Source organism: Marmota monax, unplaced genomic scaffold, assembly GCF_021218885.2.
Source record: "Marmota monax isolate L192 unplaced genomic scaffold, Marmota_monax_Labrador192_F-V1.1 WCK01_AAM20220418_F8-fsc00073, whole genome shotgun sequence".
Classification (NCBI taxonomy): domain Eukaryota; kingdom Metazoa; phylum Chordata; class Mammalia; order Rodentia; family Sciuridae; genus Marmota; species Marmota monax.
Window position 1 is genome coordinate 231,990 of NW_026692846.1, and position 16,644 is coordinate 248,633.

Here is a 16,644-nt window from a genome sequence, read left to right on the forward strand (position 1 = left end):
ATCCCCATAACTTCTAAAATTAAAAGCAAAATATAAAGAAGTATGTTTGATATCTCCCATCAATATAACATTATTTAGTAACACAGCCATAGAGAAAAGCCAGTTTATTTAACTCAAAAATAACTCAGATTTAGGGCTGCAACATAGAAACCTGTGGAATTAGATTTTGCTTGAAAAAGAAAACTTTTGTTAGCATTTACAGGTGGGCATTCTTAAAAATTCAGGCTCTGGGCAGCTCCAGGTAGCAAGTCTGAAACAGGAAGTACAGGTTAGCAGCTGGAAGGTGGGACCAGAAGTCCTGTCTGAGTGACAGTGGAAGGACCAATGGGAAGCCTGCAAAAATGCAGGAGGTGAGACCAGGAAGCCCACTCCTCCAGACAGGCATAGAGCGGTTACCATGGTGACAGAAACAGCATGGAGCCCATTGCCCATTGTCCTGGGCAAAGGCTCCCTGAGTTTCCCTAGCTGGTTGCATTTTGATTTTGTCTGCATTCCCCTGCCTGGGCAGGATCCTATGGGTGGGTAGAAGCTTGCCTTGTCTCTGTGACCTGTGCTTGCAGCTTGTGTTCTTTGTATTTTGTACTTTTCCTTGCAGCACCTGGGTGCTTTAAAAGTGAGTTTTAGAGGCAGACACCAGTGAAGGCAGTCTGTGTTTGGCACCCAGGCCAGGTTGTGTAAGGGTTAAAAGCACTGCTGGCTGTAGGTCTTAAAAAACAGACCCCATAGGGGAACAATGGCTAAAGTCTTTTGTCCCCAGCTGCTGAGTTACAGCCATTCTGCTCTGTAGGACAAGAATGTAATTAAGAGATTCAGTATAAACTTTCTGAGTGTTCACAAAAACAATAAAAAAATAAACTTCTCTACAGGCAAAGAATCCTTGTATCAATTCTCACCACAAAATTTTCTTTCCCTTTTTCTCATTCTCCAAGTGCAGACTTCTAGTATGTAAACCCCCAAAATCTTTACCTAGTATTTCAAAATATAAAGATTAACCAAAATAATCCAAAAAAGTCCACAAAAGCACTTTTCCCATGTGAGAGACCATTAATCATCTTAATAATTCTTTACATTTATTTAGAGTCTCTAGAACTATAAAAATATTTTTTTTCTTTCTAAAGACAAAATATTCCCAAATATTAAAAAGTTTAACATCACAGATTTTTCTTCTGTCTCATTCACTTACTTTCTACAATTCAGCCCACAATACTCTGCAATCTAAGCATGCTTAACTTTTGGAGAGAAATTCCAGACCCACTACATTTCTAAAAAATCACCCTGGAGTCCCTGTTCGGGTGCCAATTGTCGTGTTCCTCATGACTGAAACACTCAGGGTCACTCCAGCAGAACTGGGCTGCATGAAATAACCACACAAAAGACAGAGATACCATTTTTTAAAAATATATATTTATTTTTTAGTTGTAGTAGGACATAATATCTTTATTTTATTTATTTATTTTTATGTGCTGAGGATCGAGCCCAGGGCCTTGCATGTGCTAGGTGAACACTCTACTGCTGAGCCACAATCCCAGTCCAGAGATACCTTTTACTTTGGGTTCCACTGACCATAAGGATCTGCAGAAAGAGAGCAAGTGAGCACGTACTGAACCCTTTTATTGAGGAGAAGCCTTTCAAATGAGGCAAGGTATCAGGTTTCAGGGGGTTGAGTCTAGCTTCATGATGTCTTCTGTCAGTAGATTGACTGACATCTCAGAAGACCACACTCATAGGCAGAGCAAGAGAAGGGGAATCACAAAGGACATTTCCATGGGACATTCTATCCTAAACAAGGCAAATGGGTAATATCACAAAGGAACAGGTGAATGCAGCTCAATTTATGGTGCAACAGGCCTACTTCTGAAGATGCATCCTAAAGCTCTGGGACCTGGGCCATGTCCAGGTCACTACAAGAGTGACAGTCAGAGCCTCTCTGCCTATGGGAAGGAGAATGCAAAATCATTCAGACTGGCTGCCCACAGAACCTTGTTCATAGGGAGACCCAACCAGGGGTGCAAAGAGCCTCCTAGTCATTTGGCTGAGTGCTGGGCCCTCAGGCTGAATGCAGGAAATGGCATCTGCATCCTTCCAGTGGCTTAGGCCCCTGGTGGGGCCTCCCTGTGAACCAGAACCTCACTTGCACACACCTGGGTTCCTCAGTGTCTGTGCATAAGCCAGAACTTGGAGTGACCTGAGAGTTGGAGCAGATGAGGGGTGCCCCACTCTGTACATGTATGAGTGCCTCTTGTCCCTGTAGCAACTGGCCAGCTGGAAGAGGCTACCTGCTTACCAGGGTTCTTGGCTTGAGGCTTAGAACTTGTCCTGGGCAGAAATGGAGCAGGTGGAGTTTGTGGCCACTGCCCTCCACAGCAGCACCATCTTGTTTTCCCAAAGCCTGCAGAAGCAGACCTAAGCAGAGGTGGCCCTGTCCTCTTGTGAAGGGGACAGAGCTCTGCCCTGGAGGCCAACAGGCAGGGAATAGTTCTTCAACACAACACATTTCTTCCTAGCTGAAAAAGGAAGGGGAATTGAATATGTATTTATTTACTTTTACAAAAATAAACACTGTCCAGGCGTGGTGGCTCACATCTATAATCCCAGCAGCTTGGGAGACTGAAGCAGGAAGATCACAGTTCAGGGCCAGCCTCAGCAATTTAGTGAGGCACTAAGCAACTTAGCAAGACCCTGTCTCAAAACAAACAAAAGAGGCCTGGGGATGTGGCTCACTGGTTAAGCGCCCTGGGTTCATTTCCTGGTAGAATAAACAAACACAGGAAGAACAGCACAAAAACTACCGAAATGGCAACAAGTGTAGGAAGGCACACAAGTGAGGGTGAGGGTATGGTGGGAGAAGCAAGTGTAACTTCATGGATGTATTTTGGTGTAGATTTGTTAAAAAGATCAAAGGGGAAAAACAAACACTAACCTGAACACAAATTGAAATAACTGAGCTAAACTTCATATAAAGTTTATATAAACAGTGGAGGAAAAAAGGCAGTGTCTCCATACCAGGAGTCCTGCAGATGTCAATAGATGTGGCTGCTCAGGCCTCTCTTATAGAATGGAGCGGTATCTGCTTCCTTCAAATCATCTTGGGATTACTTACAATACCTGCTTTGGTGTAAACATGTAATTACTTGGCACACTGTACTGGTGAGGGCATAATGACAGGAAAAAAGGTCTGTATGCTGGGCTGCCTTGCATAGGTGAGGTACTGGGTTCAATCCTCTGCACTGCATATAAATACATACATAAAATAAAGGTCCACAGACAACTAAATATATACATATACATATCCGTATGCATTCAGTACAGAGGCAGGTTGTTTTCTGTTGTTGTTTTGGTAGCAGAGATTTAACCATTAAACCATATCCCCAGCCCTTTTAATTTTTTTAGACAAGGCCTTGCTAAATTTTCCAGCCTGGCCTTGAGTTTATATCCTCCTGCCTCAGCCTCCTGAGCCACTGGGATCACAGGCGTACACCACTGCACCCAGTCCAGAGGCAGGGTTTTTTCCCAAAATATTTATCTTCTATGGCAGAGGGCCACTTGTACAGTGGACAGAGGACAACCTAGATCTCACAGAGAATCCCAGAACTGACTAGGTAATAACTTTTTTATGTCATCTGGGCACACTGGTGCACCTGTCCTCCCAGCTATTCAAGAGGCTGAGGTGGGTGGGTCACCCTAGCCTAGGAGTTTAAGACCTGCCTGAGCAACAGCAAAACCCTGTCTAGAAAAAGAAGTCAACATCATGGGGAAAATTTAATGAAAAAGTGTGGGAGGAATGTTTTGTATTGAAGATAGTGAAGAGGATAACCAGCGTCATGCGTGGCTCTTGGTCCTGGCCTGCCGAGAACCTTCTTTCTTGGGTATTTTTGAGATGCTGGGGAGGGCATGGGAGTTTTCTCAGGTTCCAATACCATGCTGTTTTTCTTACTATTGCTCTGTAGTATAGTTTAAGGTCTGATATAGTGATGCCACCTGCTTCACACTTCCTGCTTAGAATTGCTTTAGCTATTCTGGGTCTCTTATTTTTCCAGATGAATTTCATGATTTCTTTTTCTATTTCTGTGAGGAATGCCATTGGGATTTTGATTGGAATTTCATTAAATGTGTATAGTGCTTTTAGTAGTATGGTCATTTTGATAGTATTAATTCTGCCTATCTAAGAGCAAGGTAGATCTTTCCATCTTCTAAGGTCTTCTTTGATTTCTCTCTTTAGGGTTCTATAGTTTTCATTGTATAGATCTTTCACCTCTTTTGTTGATTCCCAAGTATCTTTTTTTTTTTTAAGGTTATTGTGAATGGGGTAGTTTTCCTCATTTCCTTCTCAGAGGCTTTGTCACTGATATACTGAAATGCCTTTGATTTATGGGTGTTGATTTTATATCCTGCTACTTTCCTGAATTAATTTACTAGTTCTAGAAGTTTTTTCGTGCAGTTTTTTTTGTTTTGTTTTGTTTTTGTTGTTGTTGTTTTGTTTTTGTCTTCTATGTTTTTGTGTTTGATTTGCAAGAAATTTATTGAGAATTTTTGCATCTACGTTTATTACAGATATGGTCTGAAGCTTCCTTCTTTGATGTGTCTTTGCCTGGCTTTGTGATCAGGGTAATATTGACCTCATAGAATGAGATTAGAATTACTGCCTTTTCTTCTATTTCCTGAAATAAATTGAAGAGTATTGCTATTAGTTCTTTTTAAAGGTCTTGTAGAACTCGGGTGTGTATCCATCCAGTCCTGGGCTTTTCTTGGTTGGTAAGCTTTTGATGGTTTCTTCTGTTTCCTCACTTGATATTGGTCTGTTTAAATTGTGTATATCTTCCTGACTCAACCTGGCCAAATCATATGACTTAAGAAATTTGTCGATGCCTTAAATGTCTTCTATTTTATTGCAGTATAAGATTTCAAAATAATTTCTAATTATTCTTTGTATTTCTGTAGTGTCTGTTGTGATATTACCTTTTTCATCATGTATGCTGGTAATTTGAATTCTCTCGCTCCTCTTCATTAGCATAGCTAAGGATCTGTCAATTTTATTTATTTTTTCAAAGAATTAACTTTGTTTTGTCAATTTTTTTCAATTGTTTCTTTTGTTTCAATTTCATTGATTTTAGCTCTAATTTTAATTATTTCTTGCCTTCTACTGCTTTTGCTGCTGGTTTATTCTTCTTATTCTAGGGATTTGAGATGTAGTGTGAGGTCATTAATTTGTTGACTTTTTCTTCTTTTAAGGAATGAACTCCATGCAATGAATTTTCCTCTTAGTACTGCTTTCATAGTGTCCCAGAGATTTCAATATATTGTGACTATGTTCTCATTTACCTCTAGGAATTTTTTAATCTCCTCCTTAGTGTCTTCTGTGACCCACTGTTTATTCAGTAGCATATTGTTTAGTCTCCAGGTGATGGAGAAATTTTTATTTTTTATTTTGTCATTGATTTCCAATTTCATCCTATTATGATCTGATAAAATGCATGGAAGTATTTTTTGTATTTGCTAAGAGTTGCTTTGTGGCATAGTATATGGTCTATTTTAGAGAAGGATCCATGTGCTGCTGAGAAGAAAGTGTATCCGCTTGATGCAGGTTGAAATATGCTATATATGTCAGTTAAGTCTAAATTATTATTGATTGTGTTATTAAGTTCTATAGTTTCTTTATTCAACTTTTGTTTGGAAGATATATCCAGTGGTGAGAGAGGTGTGTTAAAGTCACCCAAGAGGGGCTGGGGATGTGGCTCAAGCGGTAGTGCGCTCGCCTGGCATGCGTGCGGTCCGGGTTCAATCCTCAGCACCACATACAAAGATGTTGTGTCTGCCGAAAACTAAAAAATAAATATTAAAAAATTCTCTCTCTCTCTCTCTCTCTCTCTCTCTCTCTCTCTCTCTCTCTCTCTCTCAAAAAATAAATAAATAAATAAAGTCACCCAAGATTATTGTGTTGTGGTCGATTTGACTCTTGAACTTGAGAAGAGTTTGTTTGATGAACATAGCTGCACTATTGTTTGGAGCATATATATTTATGATTGTTATGTCTTGTTGGTGTAAGGTTCCCTTGAGCAGTATGTAATGTCCATCTTTATCCCTTTTGATTAACCTTGGCTTGAAGTCTACTTTATTTGATATGAGTATGGAAACCCTTCTTGCTTCTGCAGTCCATGTAAGTGGTATGATTTTTCCCAACGTTTCACCTTCAGTCTGTGTATGTTTTAGATAGGTAATCAGATGAGTCTCCTGGAAGCAGCATACTGTTAGGTCTTTAAAAAAAATTCAATCTGCTAGCCTATTTCTTTTGATTGGTGAGTTTAAGCCATTAACATTTAGGGTTAGTATTGAGACATGGTTTGTATTTCTAGCCATATTTGTTTATTTTTGTTATTTTACTTAAATTGGTTTTCCACTTTGATTAGTTTTTCCTTCAGTGTAGAGACATGGTTTGTATTTCCAGACATATTTGTTTATTTTTGTTATTTTATTTGAATTGGTTTTCCACTTTGATTAGTTTTTCCTTTAGTGTACTACTTCCCTCTGCTGATTTTTATTGCTGTTTTTCATTTCCTCTTCGTGAAATATTTTGCCAAGGATGTTTTGTAGTGACAGTTTTCTAGCTATAAATTCTCTTAAGTTTTGTTTATCATGGGAGATTTTTATTTCATCTTCAAATCTAAAGCTTAATTTTGCTGGATATAAGATTCTTGGTTGGCACCCATTATCTTTCAGAGCTTGATATATGTTGTTCCAGGATCTTCTAGCTTTTAGGGTCTGTGTTGAATATCTGTCATTATCCTAATTGGTATTTGATTATATGTAACCTGATCCCTTTCTCTTGTGGCTTTTAAAATTCTCTCCTTATTCTGTATGTTGAGCATTTTCACTATAATGTGCCTTGGTGTGTGTCTGTTGTGATTTTGTACATTTGGCATCCTGTAGGCTTCTTGAATTTGGATTTCCAATTCATTCTTCATGTTTGGAAAGTTTTCTGATATTATTTCACTGAACAGATTATTCATTCCTTTTGTTTGGACCTCTATGCCTGCCTCTATCCCAATAACTCTTAAATTAGGTCTTTTTATGCTATTCCATATTTCTTGAATGTTCTGTTCATAGTTTCTTATCATTTTTGCCGTGTGGTCTATGTTCTTTTCAAGATGATTTATTTGATCTTCATTGTCTGATGTCCTATGTTCTAGGTGGTCTACTCTGTTTGTGATGCTTTCATTTGAGTTTTTAATTTGGTTTATTATTCTTTAATTTCAAGGATTTCTGTTTGGTTTTTTGTATAAACTCTATTGCCCTGTTGAGGTGATCTTTTGCTTCTTGAATTTGTTTATGTAGCTCATTGTCAAAGTGATCTTTCACTGCCTGTATTTGTTCTCTTATGTCTTCTTTGAGATCCCAAAACATTTTAACCATGTATATCCTGAAATCTTTCTCTGTAGTTTTTTCTGCTGTAGCTGCCAATTCTTCTAAAGATGTGTTGTCTTGATTTGTTTGTGGCACTTTCTTCCCTTATCTTTTCATATTGTTCATGTGTCTTCCTTTCCAGTTCTGTGGATCTGGTGTGTTATTGTTTTTACTCTATAGATTTGTAGTGCTCTTGTAGGGTTCCAAGATCTCTCCTTTGTGGGGAAGGACAATGTTAACAGATCCCAATATCAACAATACATCACCTTTAAACAAATTGTTGTTATTAAGACATTTACAGTTTAGCCTCAATGTCCAGAAATGTTGGATTCAATTATTATTTAAAATATAATCAGTAGTTTCATAAAAAGGTTTACAGTTTCTGGTGGTGGACAATGAACTGGGGTTCAGGCACAGGATGATATGTTGAGGGGAGAAGATATGAGGGTATATAGTTAATATATCTTAGGAAATGTGAAGGAGAAATCTAATGAAGAGGGTTAGTAGCAGGAGAATAGATAGAAGGTAACTTGGGGTAGACAATTACGTGGGAAGACAGTAGAGTACACAAAACAAACACAAATATGTTTTTAGGGAAATACAGGATGTTAAAATAGTATAATTTTGAGGGTAAAGGAAGAAGAAAGAGAAAAAAGGAAAGAAAGAAAAAAGAGCAAAGAAAAAAGAAGAAAAAAAGAGGGAAAAGGGGCATATGCAATTCCTCTATATTATATTATTCAGGTGACTCAGTCCTCAAAATCCTATTTCATGCAACGTTCTTGGTTTTACATATGTTGGGGATGTGAGGGCCAGAGTATAGAAGGGTAAAAGAGAAAGAAGAGGAGGAAAAAAAAAAAAACTCTTAGAGATCCGTTTCTTTCTATTCTCATCCAGTAAGTGGGGTTGTCTCATCCAGTGGGTGTCTCAGCCCTCAGGATGGTGTAGGTAACCAGGGTCTGAAGACTAGACCTGGTGTGGAGCATCTGGAAGTGGGGAGTGCTAGCCACCAGTCCCCAGCAGGGAAATAGCACCTCACGGGTCTTTTTTTTTTTTTTTTTTTTTGTAACTACTTGACTGATTTAAGCCTCTGGTATCTCTTCCTCTGTTACCTGGAGATTTCCCAAATCCTAATCTCTCTATTATGCTCCAGGCTTCAGTCCCCTCCTCTCTCTTATTTATCAGGTCCCAACTGTGGGACTTCACACCCCCAGGCTCACTCCAGGCGGGCAGCGCCCTGTTCGGACTGTACTTCTGTCCAACTGAGAGCTGTTTTTGTGTTGGGTGGTCACTGTCTGAGTTAACGCTGTTGGGGAGGGGGAGGAATTGGAAATCAGGTACCTGCTCAAATGGCAATCCGATCTGAGATCCACACCCACCACACAATGGCAAGGAAGGTTTTCCAAGATGGAGTCAGTATGCTTCCAGTGCCAGGGTGTCTGGTGATGTGGGGGAAGCTGGATGATGGCCTTGTGCTGTGGATAGGTAGCAGCCAAGTGACCTGCGTGGGAGCAGCGCGCAGTCTGGAGTTCTACAGAGGTGCTGATAGGTGTTTCTGCTAAGCCACTTGTGAGCCATGCATGAGCTAGAACTGAGAGCTTTGGGTCCGAAGTCCAGAGACTTACTCCTGCCCAGAGGCTCTGATTTCTGCGTGTGTGGTCGCAGTGCTGGTTATTTCTGCGAAAATCCACTGGCCCCTGGAGATCCGGTCTTGTAACTGCCCCCACCTAATATGGTGAGAATGTTTAGCCAAGATGGTGGTTGTCTGCTTTCAGTGCCCGGGTGTTTGGTGAGGTTGGGGGAGCCAGGCGATGGCGTTGTGCTGTGGGTAGGTAGCAGCTGGTGACCTGCGTGGCAGCAGATTGAAGTCTTGGCGATCTGCAGATGTGTTGACAGGTAATTCTGCTAAAGTGCTCACTGAGTCTTGCGTGAACTGGAACTTTGGGCTTTGGGTCCTTCTTGAACACTGAGGCCCAGAGCCCTGTATGGTGATTTCTGCAGAGAGTAGCTGTATAGGTCCTCTAACACTCTCAGAGATGCCGTATTCTGATTAGGTGAGATCTGTATCACAGAGCAGCAGAATGCTACCTCCCTCTGGTCTGAAATCTTGAAACTGTCCCCATCAGTCAATTCTTGAAGAACTAATTCCATAGGGTTTTTTCTTGGTAAGTAATGAGGAGGTGGTTTTATTTTGTTTTAAAATTGACCTCTAGGGCTGGGGGTATAAGTCAGTTGGTAGAGTGTTTGCCTCACATACACTACGCCCTGGGATCAATCCCCAGCTCTGCCAAAAAAAAAAAAAAAAAATTGACTTCTAGCAGTGCCTTTTAATGTTACCTCCAGGATTTCATCAGTAAACCTATTCCTGCCTCTGACAGTGTCACCAGAGGAGCTCCTCCCACCTGTAGAGGGGCTGCCACATGGGGACTGCAGGGACTCAGTCTCCTTCCTTCAGTACCTTCTGAATCTCCTTCCTGGAACAGACTCTTCCACAGCTGGAAAGAACTCCCTCTACACCCATCCCAAGTGGATGCACAGACAGCTCTGGGACCCTTGATCAGCAAGGTCCTTGGGTAGCAGAGGATTCTGTCTCAGGATCAGTGACACCTGTGGCTGTGGCTGTGCATTTTACAGAAGGAATGAAAGCATCCAGATCTTCACCAGAAGGAATCTACAAGTGTGTGATGCTGGAGAACTGGGGAGTTTGATCTGGTGGGGTGAGCCCTGCTCTTAACCCCACGCACACCTCCACTCCCTCCTCCCCTCAGGATATGACACTGCACCCTTCCTTGCCCAGGAGCCTCCCACCTCATCTGGCCAAGCCTATACCTCTCCCTCTCTGGACCCGGCAGACCTGGACTTGGTTCTCAGCAGGCGTACACAGCTCTTTCCTCCTCCACCAGCAGAGCTTCCTGGCCTCACACCTGACTGTGTCCCAGCTGGATAGAAGAGAAGGCCAGGCTGAGGCTGTGGACACAGAGAGGGTCCTGACCAGGTGTGCAGGAAGAGCAGGCTCTGGGGAAGGCAGTCGTTGGTAACATTCAGAGGCAACACTTGCAAGAACAGACTGTGGGAAGAACATGGGAAGGAAGAATTCCAGGGCGCCAGGGAGGGGACAGAGGGAAGCCAGCATCATACCTTCGAGGGTTGGGCTGAGGCAGGGAGAGCTTTGGCCATGGCTGGGGACAACCCAACGGTGGTATGGGCGGCTGTTCTGGCCCATCAGCTGCAGAGGGAGGGTGTGTCTTGAGTCACTTGGTGGGTTAGTTGGTGATCTTCTCACACTTCTCGCAGTTACTTTCAGGCTCCTCTCCTAGCTCCCCTGCCTTGCTGACCTGTAATTCTGAGATCTTTGGGTGTGCCTTGTCCTTCCCAACAGGTCTCTTCCTTAGGTCACTCCTCCCCTGTCCCCCTGGTGCTCACTTGTGGCTCCTTGACATCATTGTAAATCCAGGGCCCCACGGTGAATGGGATCTTTCGTTCCTGATGTTTCCCTTTCAGATTCCTCAATGAAGATCAACTGGGATCAAGAAGGAAGGACCTTTTCAAGAAGCGGAGTCTTCTGACAGCCACAGGTGGAGCATCAGAAGCACTCCTTTGGGATTTCTTGCTGAGGCCAGAGGAGGGCAGAAGCAAGGAGGTGCTGGAGCACCTTCCAGGAAAGCATCAAGAAGGCCCTGCCTGGGAGAAAGGCTTCAGAACAGTGGCCATATCCCATGAGGAAATGCTCCCTGGAAGAATGACCTGCAATTTAATGAATTTGGAAGAAACTTCAGTCAAAACTTATCCCCTAAAACGTCACAAAAGTTTGGGGCTGGGGCTGGGGCTCAGTGGCAGAGCACTTGCCTCACACATGTGAGGCTCTGGTGTTTAATTTTCAGCACCACATAAAAATAAATAAACTAAATGGAGGGCTGGGTTGTGGCTCAGTGGCAGAGTGCTTGCCTAGCATGTGTGAGGCACTGGGTTCAATTCTCAGCACCACATATAAATAGAGGTCCATTAACAACTAAAAATATATTTTTTATTTATTTTTTTATAGGTAAGATAAATCAGAGGATAATATATTGGGATAGTTTTGTTCTTGTTTACAATCAAAAAGCCTTACATGATCAGGGATTGATAGGAGTGGGAATGACAAATGTACATTTCAGACTTTCATCAATACTGAAAAAATAAAGCATTTTTATAGACTTAAAACTTGTCATTAGTGCATTTAGATTTTGAAGAAAGAATCAAAATGTAAAATACCTCTACAATTATACAATGTTAATAGAAATTGGCCACATACTGAGGCCATTTTTAGTGAGCTACCATTGTTTAAATATAAGAAAAGTAACTTCTTGGTCCAAATTAGTGAAAACTTAAGGGGCTAGGGATGTGGCTCAAGCGGTAGCGTGCTCGCCTGGCATGCGTGTGGCCGGGGTTCGATCCTCAGCACCACATACAAAACAAAGATGTTGTATCCGCCGATAACTAAAAAAATAAATATTAAAATTTAAAAAAAAAAAAAAAGAAAACTTAAAAAAGATTGTCTTTAGAGAACATTATTTGAGGACAATGCTTTTTCAGACAGATTCTGATATTCAAAATCACTATAACATAATTTAACCTTTAAATCGCACCTTAAAAACCTGTCAGATTTCCATTTCTCCTTGAGATATTCTCACCAGTGTGTTGTTCAATTCCACAGGTTAAGCTTTCTTCATTATTATTAAGAACTTCATACATAGTAGGGAGATTGCCATTCATTGCTTTATTATCTTTTCGAAAAGACACAGGCAGACTTGCTAGACTAAAGCTGACATCTTTAAAGGCATGCAACAAGAATATCCCCACAATGATTGTGAAGAAGCCACTCAGAGTCCCAATGATATCATCAGCAGGCATATCTTGCCACTCCTTAAAAAGAATAACTTGTAAAGAAAATGTAATATATTGGTGTTACAAGGGAAGTGTTGAATATGTCCAGGGCCCGGTTTAGGTAATTGATCTGTGTGCTCACACAGATGAGGAGGCTCAGAGGCAGAACCCAGGCCAGGGGATGCCGCACCACAGGCTTTCCAGCTAACAGTTCTTTGATGGTGATGCCCAAGCCCTTTGCACAGGACACTGAAAATGCTCCAATCACAGAGCAGATTGTTATGTACACAAGAATATTTGTCTGTCCATGGCGAGGTCCCACCACAAAGATTAATATCAAAGACACAATGACCACAATTGTTGCAAATACCACAAAACCTGGATCACCTAACTTGTGTGACATTTCATGTAACGTCTCAATCTCCTCTTCCTTTGGAGCATGGATGACCATAACTGTAGATCCTAGAATGCTTAGCAAACATCCAATTTTCCCATGAAGATCAAGTCTTTCATTTAGAAAGTATGAAGAAAGAATGGCACTTTCGAGGACGCTGAGAGCTCCCGTGGAGTCACTAGCGTGGCTGGTGCAAAGGCATATGCAGCGAAGTTGGCCACCTCGCCTGCCCCCATTGACAGTAGTCCAGCCCACCACAACCGTTCTTTAAGATATGCATGGCCACCTTGACCTGCTCTCATGGATCCTTTTCTGGCAAGTCGCAGAAGGCCTTTTTTTTTTTTTTCAAAATGAAACTCCCTCTTATGAAAATGCTGGAGGTCATAGCCAATCCCAAACCAATATAGAAATCATATTTTCCACGCCCTGGGCTCATTTCGTTTGTCACTTAAGAAGCTCCTGTGAATGACATTGATTACGGAACAGAGAAACTGCAGCACCGAAGGCAGGGGGCGCCGTCTTGACATATGTAAGTCTCATGGGACTGAGGGCCACCACCGAGGAGAAAAAAACATATTTTTTTTAAAAATAAAAAATAAATAAAATGGAGATATTATGTCCATGTATAACGAAAAGATTTTTTAAGTCATAAAAGTTCTACAGAAGTGACAGTGACCCATAGTTGTGGCATATGTGGAAGAGCTTCAAAGATAATCCAGGTATTACTCTACACCAGCAAATTCATAGAGGAAAAGAACCCAAGAGTGCCAGGGATCAGGGAAAGATATTTTAGTCTCAGTTCAAATATCAGGGAACATAAAAGAATCCTCAGTGGAAGAAAACCACAAGGGGGCAAAATTGCAAAGTATGCAGTCGAGGGGAGACATAAAGAATGTCCATGCGCTTCTGCCCCTTTCAATGCTTTATTCACTCAAATCACTCCATACCATTTCACTCTGTAGGTTCTTAATCAAGAAAACGACAATCCTTAATGCTGGGCACTGCAATAGACATAATCAATCCACAGCAAATAATTCTAGATTAAGTCTAAGCACTGCAAACACACCTGATCATGACAGGCTAACGACAGACATCCCCTCTGCAGGATAAGTTCAAAAGTCCTAAGTCTTAGGCTTTATGTCCAGCAGATGCCCACCCACTCAGACTGCGGTGACCAGGTCTGGAACCCAGGCAGGCTTTTCCTGGTGTGGAGGGGACAACCAATTGAGAAGAGGGTGAGTTCACTCATGGTGTGAGTTCACTCCTCACCCACCAGCATAGGCCCATACTGAGAAGGAAGTTTTGGGGCATCTGAAAGCTTCACATGGAGCCCCTCAGCACCTGGCCTTTCATCTAGAGAGAAGTTGCGGCTCTCACCAAGGTCCAGACGAGGCGGTAGAGTTTGAGAGCGGTGAAGATCACGCAGAGGATCAGGAACGATGACAAGTGGGGTGTCAGGTCCTCATCAGGCTCTCCAGCTATAGTGAATCCCGTTCATCAGCTCTATTATTTATATTAAATTTGGGGGCTTTTGACCCCCCTTTCAATCCTTATCAGCTACCACTGGATTTCTCAGTGACATCATTTACCCTGGGGTCAGAAACATCTGGTCTGGTGTCTCCCCCACCCCATCTTCTCGCCCTTCCCTCTTATCAGGCGAGGACAGCCTGCCAGGGGCTTCACTCTGTTGATCAGGGTCAGGGGAAGTGACTTGTCTGAGGCCACATTGGAGGGCTCTGTGGGTGTGCCTGGTGAGCCTGCAAGTTTCAAACTGGAGTTTTTAAAATGGAGTTGCTTAGGCTCAGGCCTAGGGCCATCCTCACAATGACTGATAACCTTCCTGCAAGCTCCCACTCTGTCCACCACCAGGTCACTCCTGGAGAGGCCTGTGGGCACCCTGCACACGGGGAGCTTATAGTCAGAAATCACAGCTCACTCACACTGTAGGGAAACCCCGTGAACACAGAGGAAGTGGAAAAACCGTCCATCAAGTCACACCTTAGTGGCTCTTGGAGAATTCAAACAAGAGAGCCACCTCACAAATGTGAACAGTGTAAAGGCAATTTCAAAATTCACATCTTATTCCCCATCATGAAATTCATACTGGGGAGAGTCCCCACCATTCGAGAAATTTGGGAGGTGCACTGGCCAGAACTCCACCCATCCCTATCACACCCTTCACATTGGAGGGGCCCTATGAATAAATGACCCAGAGAAGCCTGTCACTTGTAGGGCACACTGTATTCAAGGCCAGTGGACACACATGCAGAGAGCCCAAAAGTGCAACAGGTGGGTAGGCTAGCACTAGCTGCTTAGGCCTTACTTGATAACAGACAACTCACACTGCAGAGGAACACTTGCCCTGCAAAGCGTGCAGAGGCCCAGCCAAAAGCACTCAGTTTGGGCTGGGGATGTGGCTCAAGCGGTAGCGCACTCGTCTGGTATGCATGCGGCCCGGGTTCGATCCTCAGCACCACATACAAACAAAGATGTTGTGTCCGCCGAAAACTAAAAAATAAATATTAGAAAATTCTCTCCCTCTCTCTCTCTCTTAAAAAAAAAAAAACAACTCAGTTACTCAGAGTTACAGAACACCCATGGGAGGGAAGAAGGCAACCTCTCAGGGACTGCTCAGAACTCAGCATGAGAAGATTCACACAAGGGACACATCACACAGGTGTGAGCGTGTGGGAAAACCAAATTACAGACCTCTGAGAAGTCATACTGCAGAGAAATCCCAAATTGCAGAGTGGCTAAACCTTGTGAGAGTTCACTCCTCCCCCACCAGCATAGAGCCATACTGAGAAGGAAGTTTTGGGGCATCTGAAAGCTTCACATGGAGCCCCTCAGCACCTGGCCTTTCACCTAGAGAGAAGCTGCTCAGTGTTATGATAAATACAGTGATGTTTCTAACTGTATTAACCACCCTAAATTTCATTCTGTTAAGAACTGAACCTGCATGGCAGACGTGAGATGGCCTCCAGGTATGGCCCACACATTTTTTGTGGGGCAGGGGTATTGGGGATTGAACTCAGGGGGGGTTTAGTGCTGAGCTACATCCCAACCCTTTTTATTTTCATGTTTTGATTCAGCATTTCACTAAGCTGCTTAGGGCGTTACTAAGTTGCAGAGGTTGGTCTTGAACTTGTGATCCTCCCGACCAGCTTCCTGACTTACTGGATTCCTGGTGTACACCTCCATGCCTGGCCCACACATTGTTTTGAAGGCACAATTCACAGTGAAGAGGGATTGTGGAAATGTCCCATAAGATGGTACATGTGCTTGGACCTCCAAATTTTGTAGACTTTTATTAAAGTTCTCAGCTGTTTCATACCAATATCTATCTTGCTGCAAAATGTACAGCATGTGAGTAAGATGTCAGGAAGAGAGATTTAAAAGAAAGTGCAAGGATATGTGCATAAACCTTCTCCTGTAGAGTGATGTGGACTTCTGACTGGAGACCTAAGCACTGCTTGTTGGTCCCAAGCAGGAAGCAAGCAGGGAGGCCCTGAGACAGAAGCACAGCCCTGTGCTCCACAGAGGTCATCAGGTCATAGAAGCAAGACCTAGGCAGCCTGACAACATTAGCCCAGAGACACATGTGGTCATTATTCTAGGGAGGCCCCAAGGAAGAGGGTCAGAACCATGGTGGTGGGGTCCCATCTGGAGAGGTCCTTCAGAACCAGTGAACAGGGAGATGTACAGTCACAACACCTGGTAGGAATTCAAGGGTTCCCAGGAGTGAGATGCTCCACCCTAGTAGATGGATACAAAGAGTGATAGGAGAAGCTTGGTGGTTGTCAGTCAAGCTACTCTGGGAAGCTGATGTCAAGATGTATTAGACAAGGGAGGATGTTCCTGGGAGATGCCTACGTGAGAAAATGGAGCAATCGGACAGACTAGTTAGGCCATGATGGCCATCAAGGCGCATTTGGCCACAGTTAAGGCAAGGCAGAGGGAAGGTTTGCTGTGAGTGTTCTTGGAGGCTGATT

The 16,644-nt window shown here is 42.8% G+C and overlaps 1 pseudogene; it reads right to left on the reverse strand.

Moving 5' to 3' along the window:
* Positions 1–1,382: 1,382 nt before the first annotated feature.
* The window catches only part of LOC124095847 (magnesium transporter NIPA2-like), a 28,824-nt pseudogene continuing 13,562 nt past the window's right edge, over positions 1,383–16,644 (reverse strand).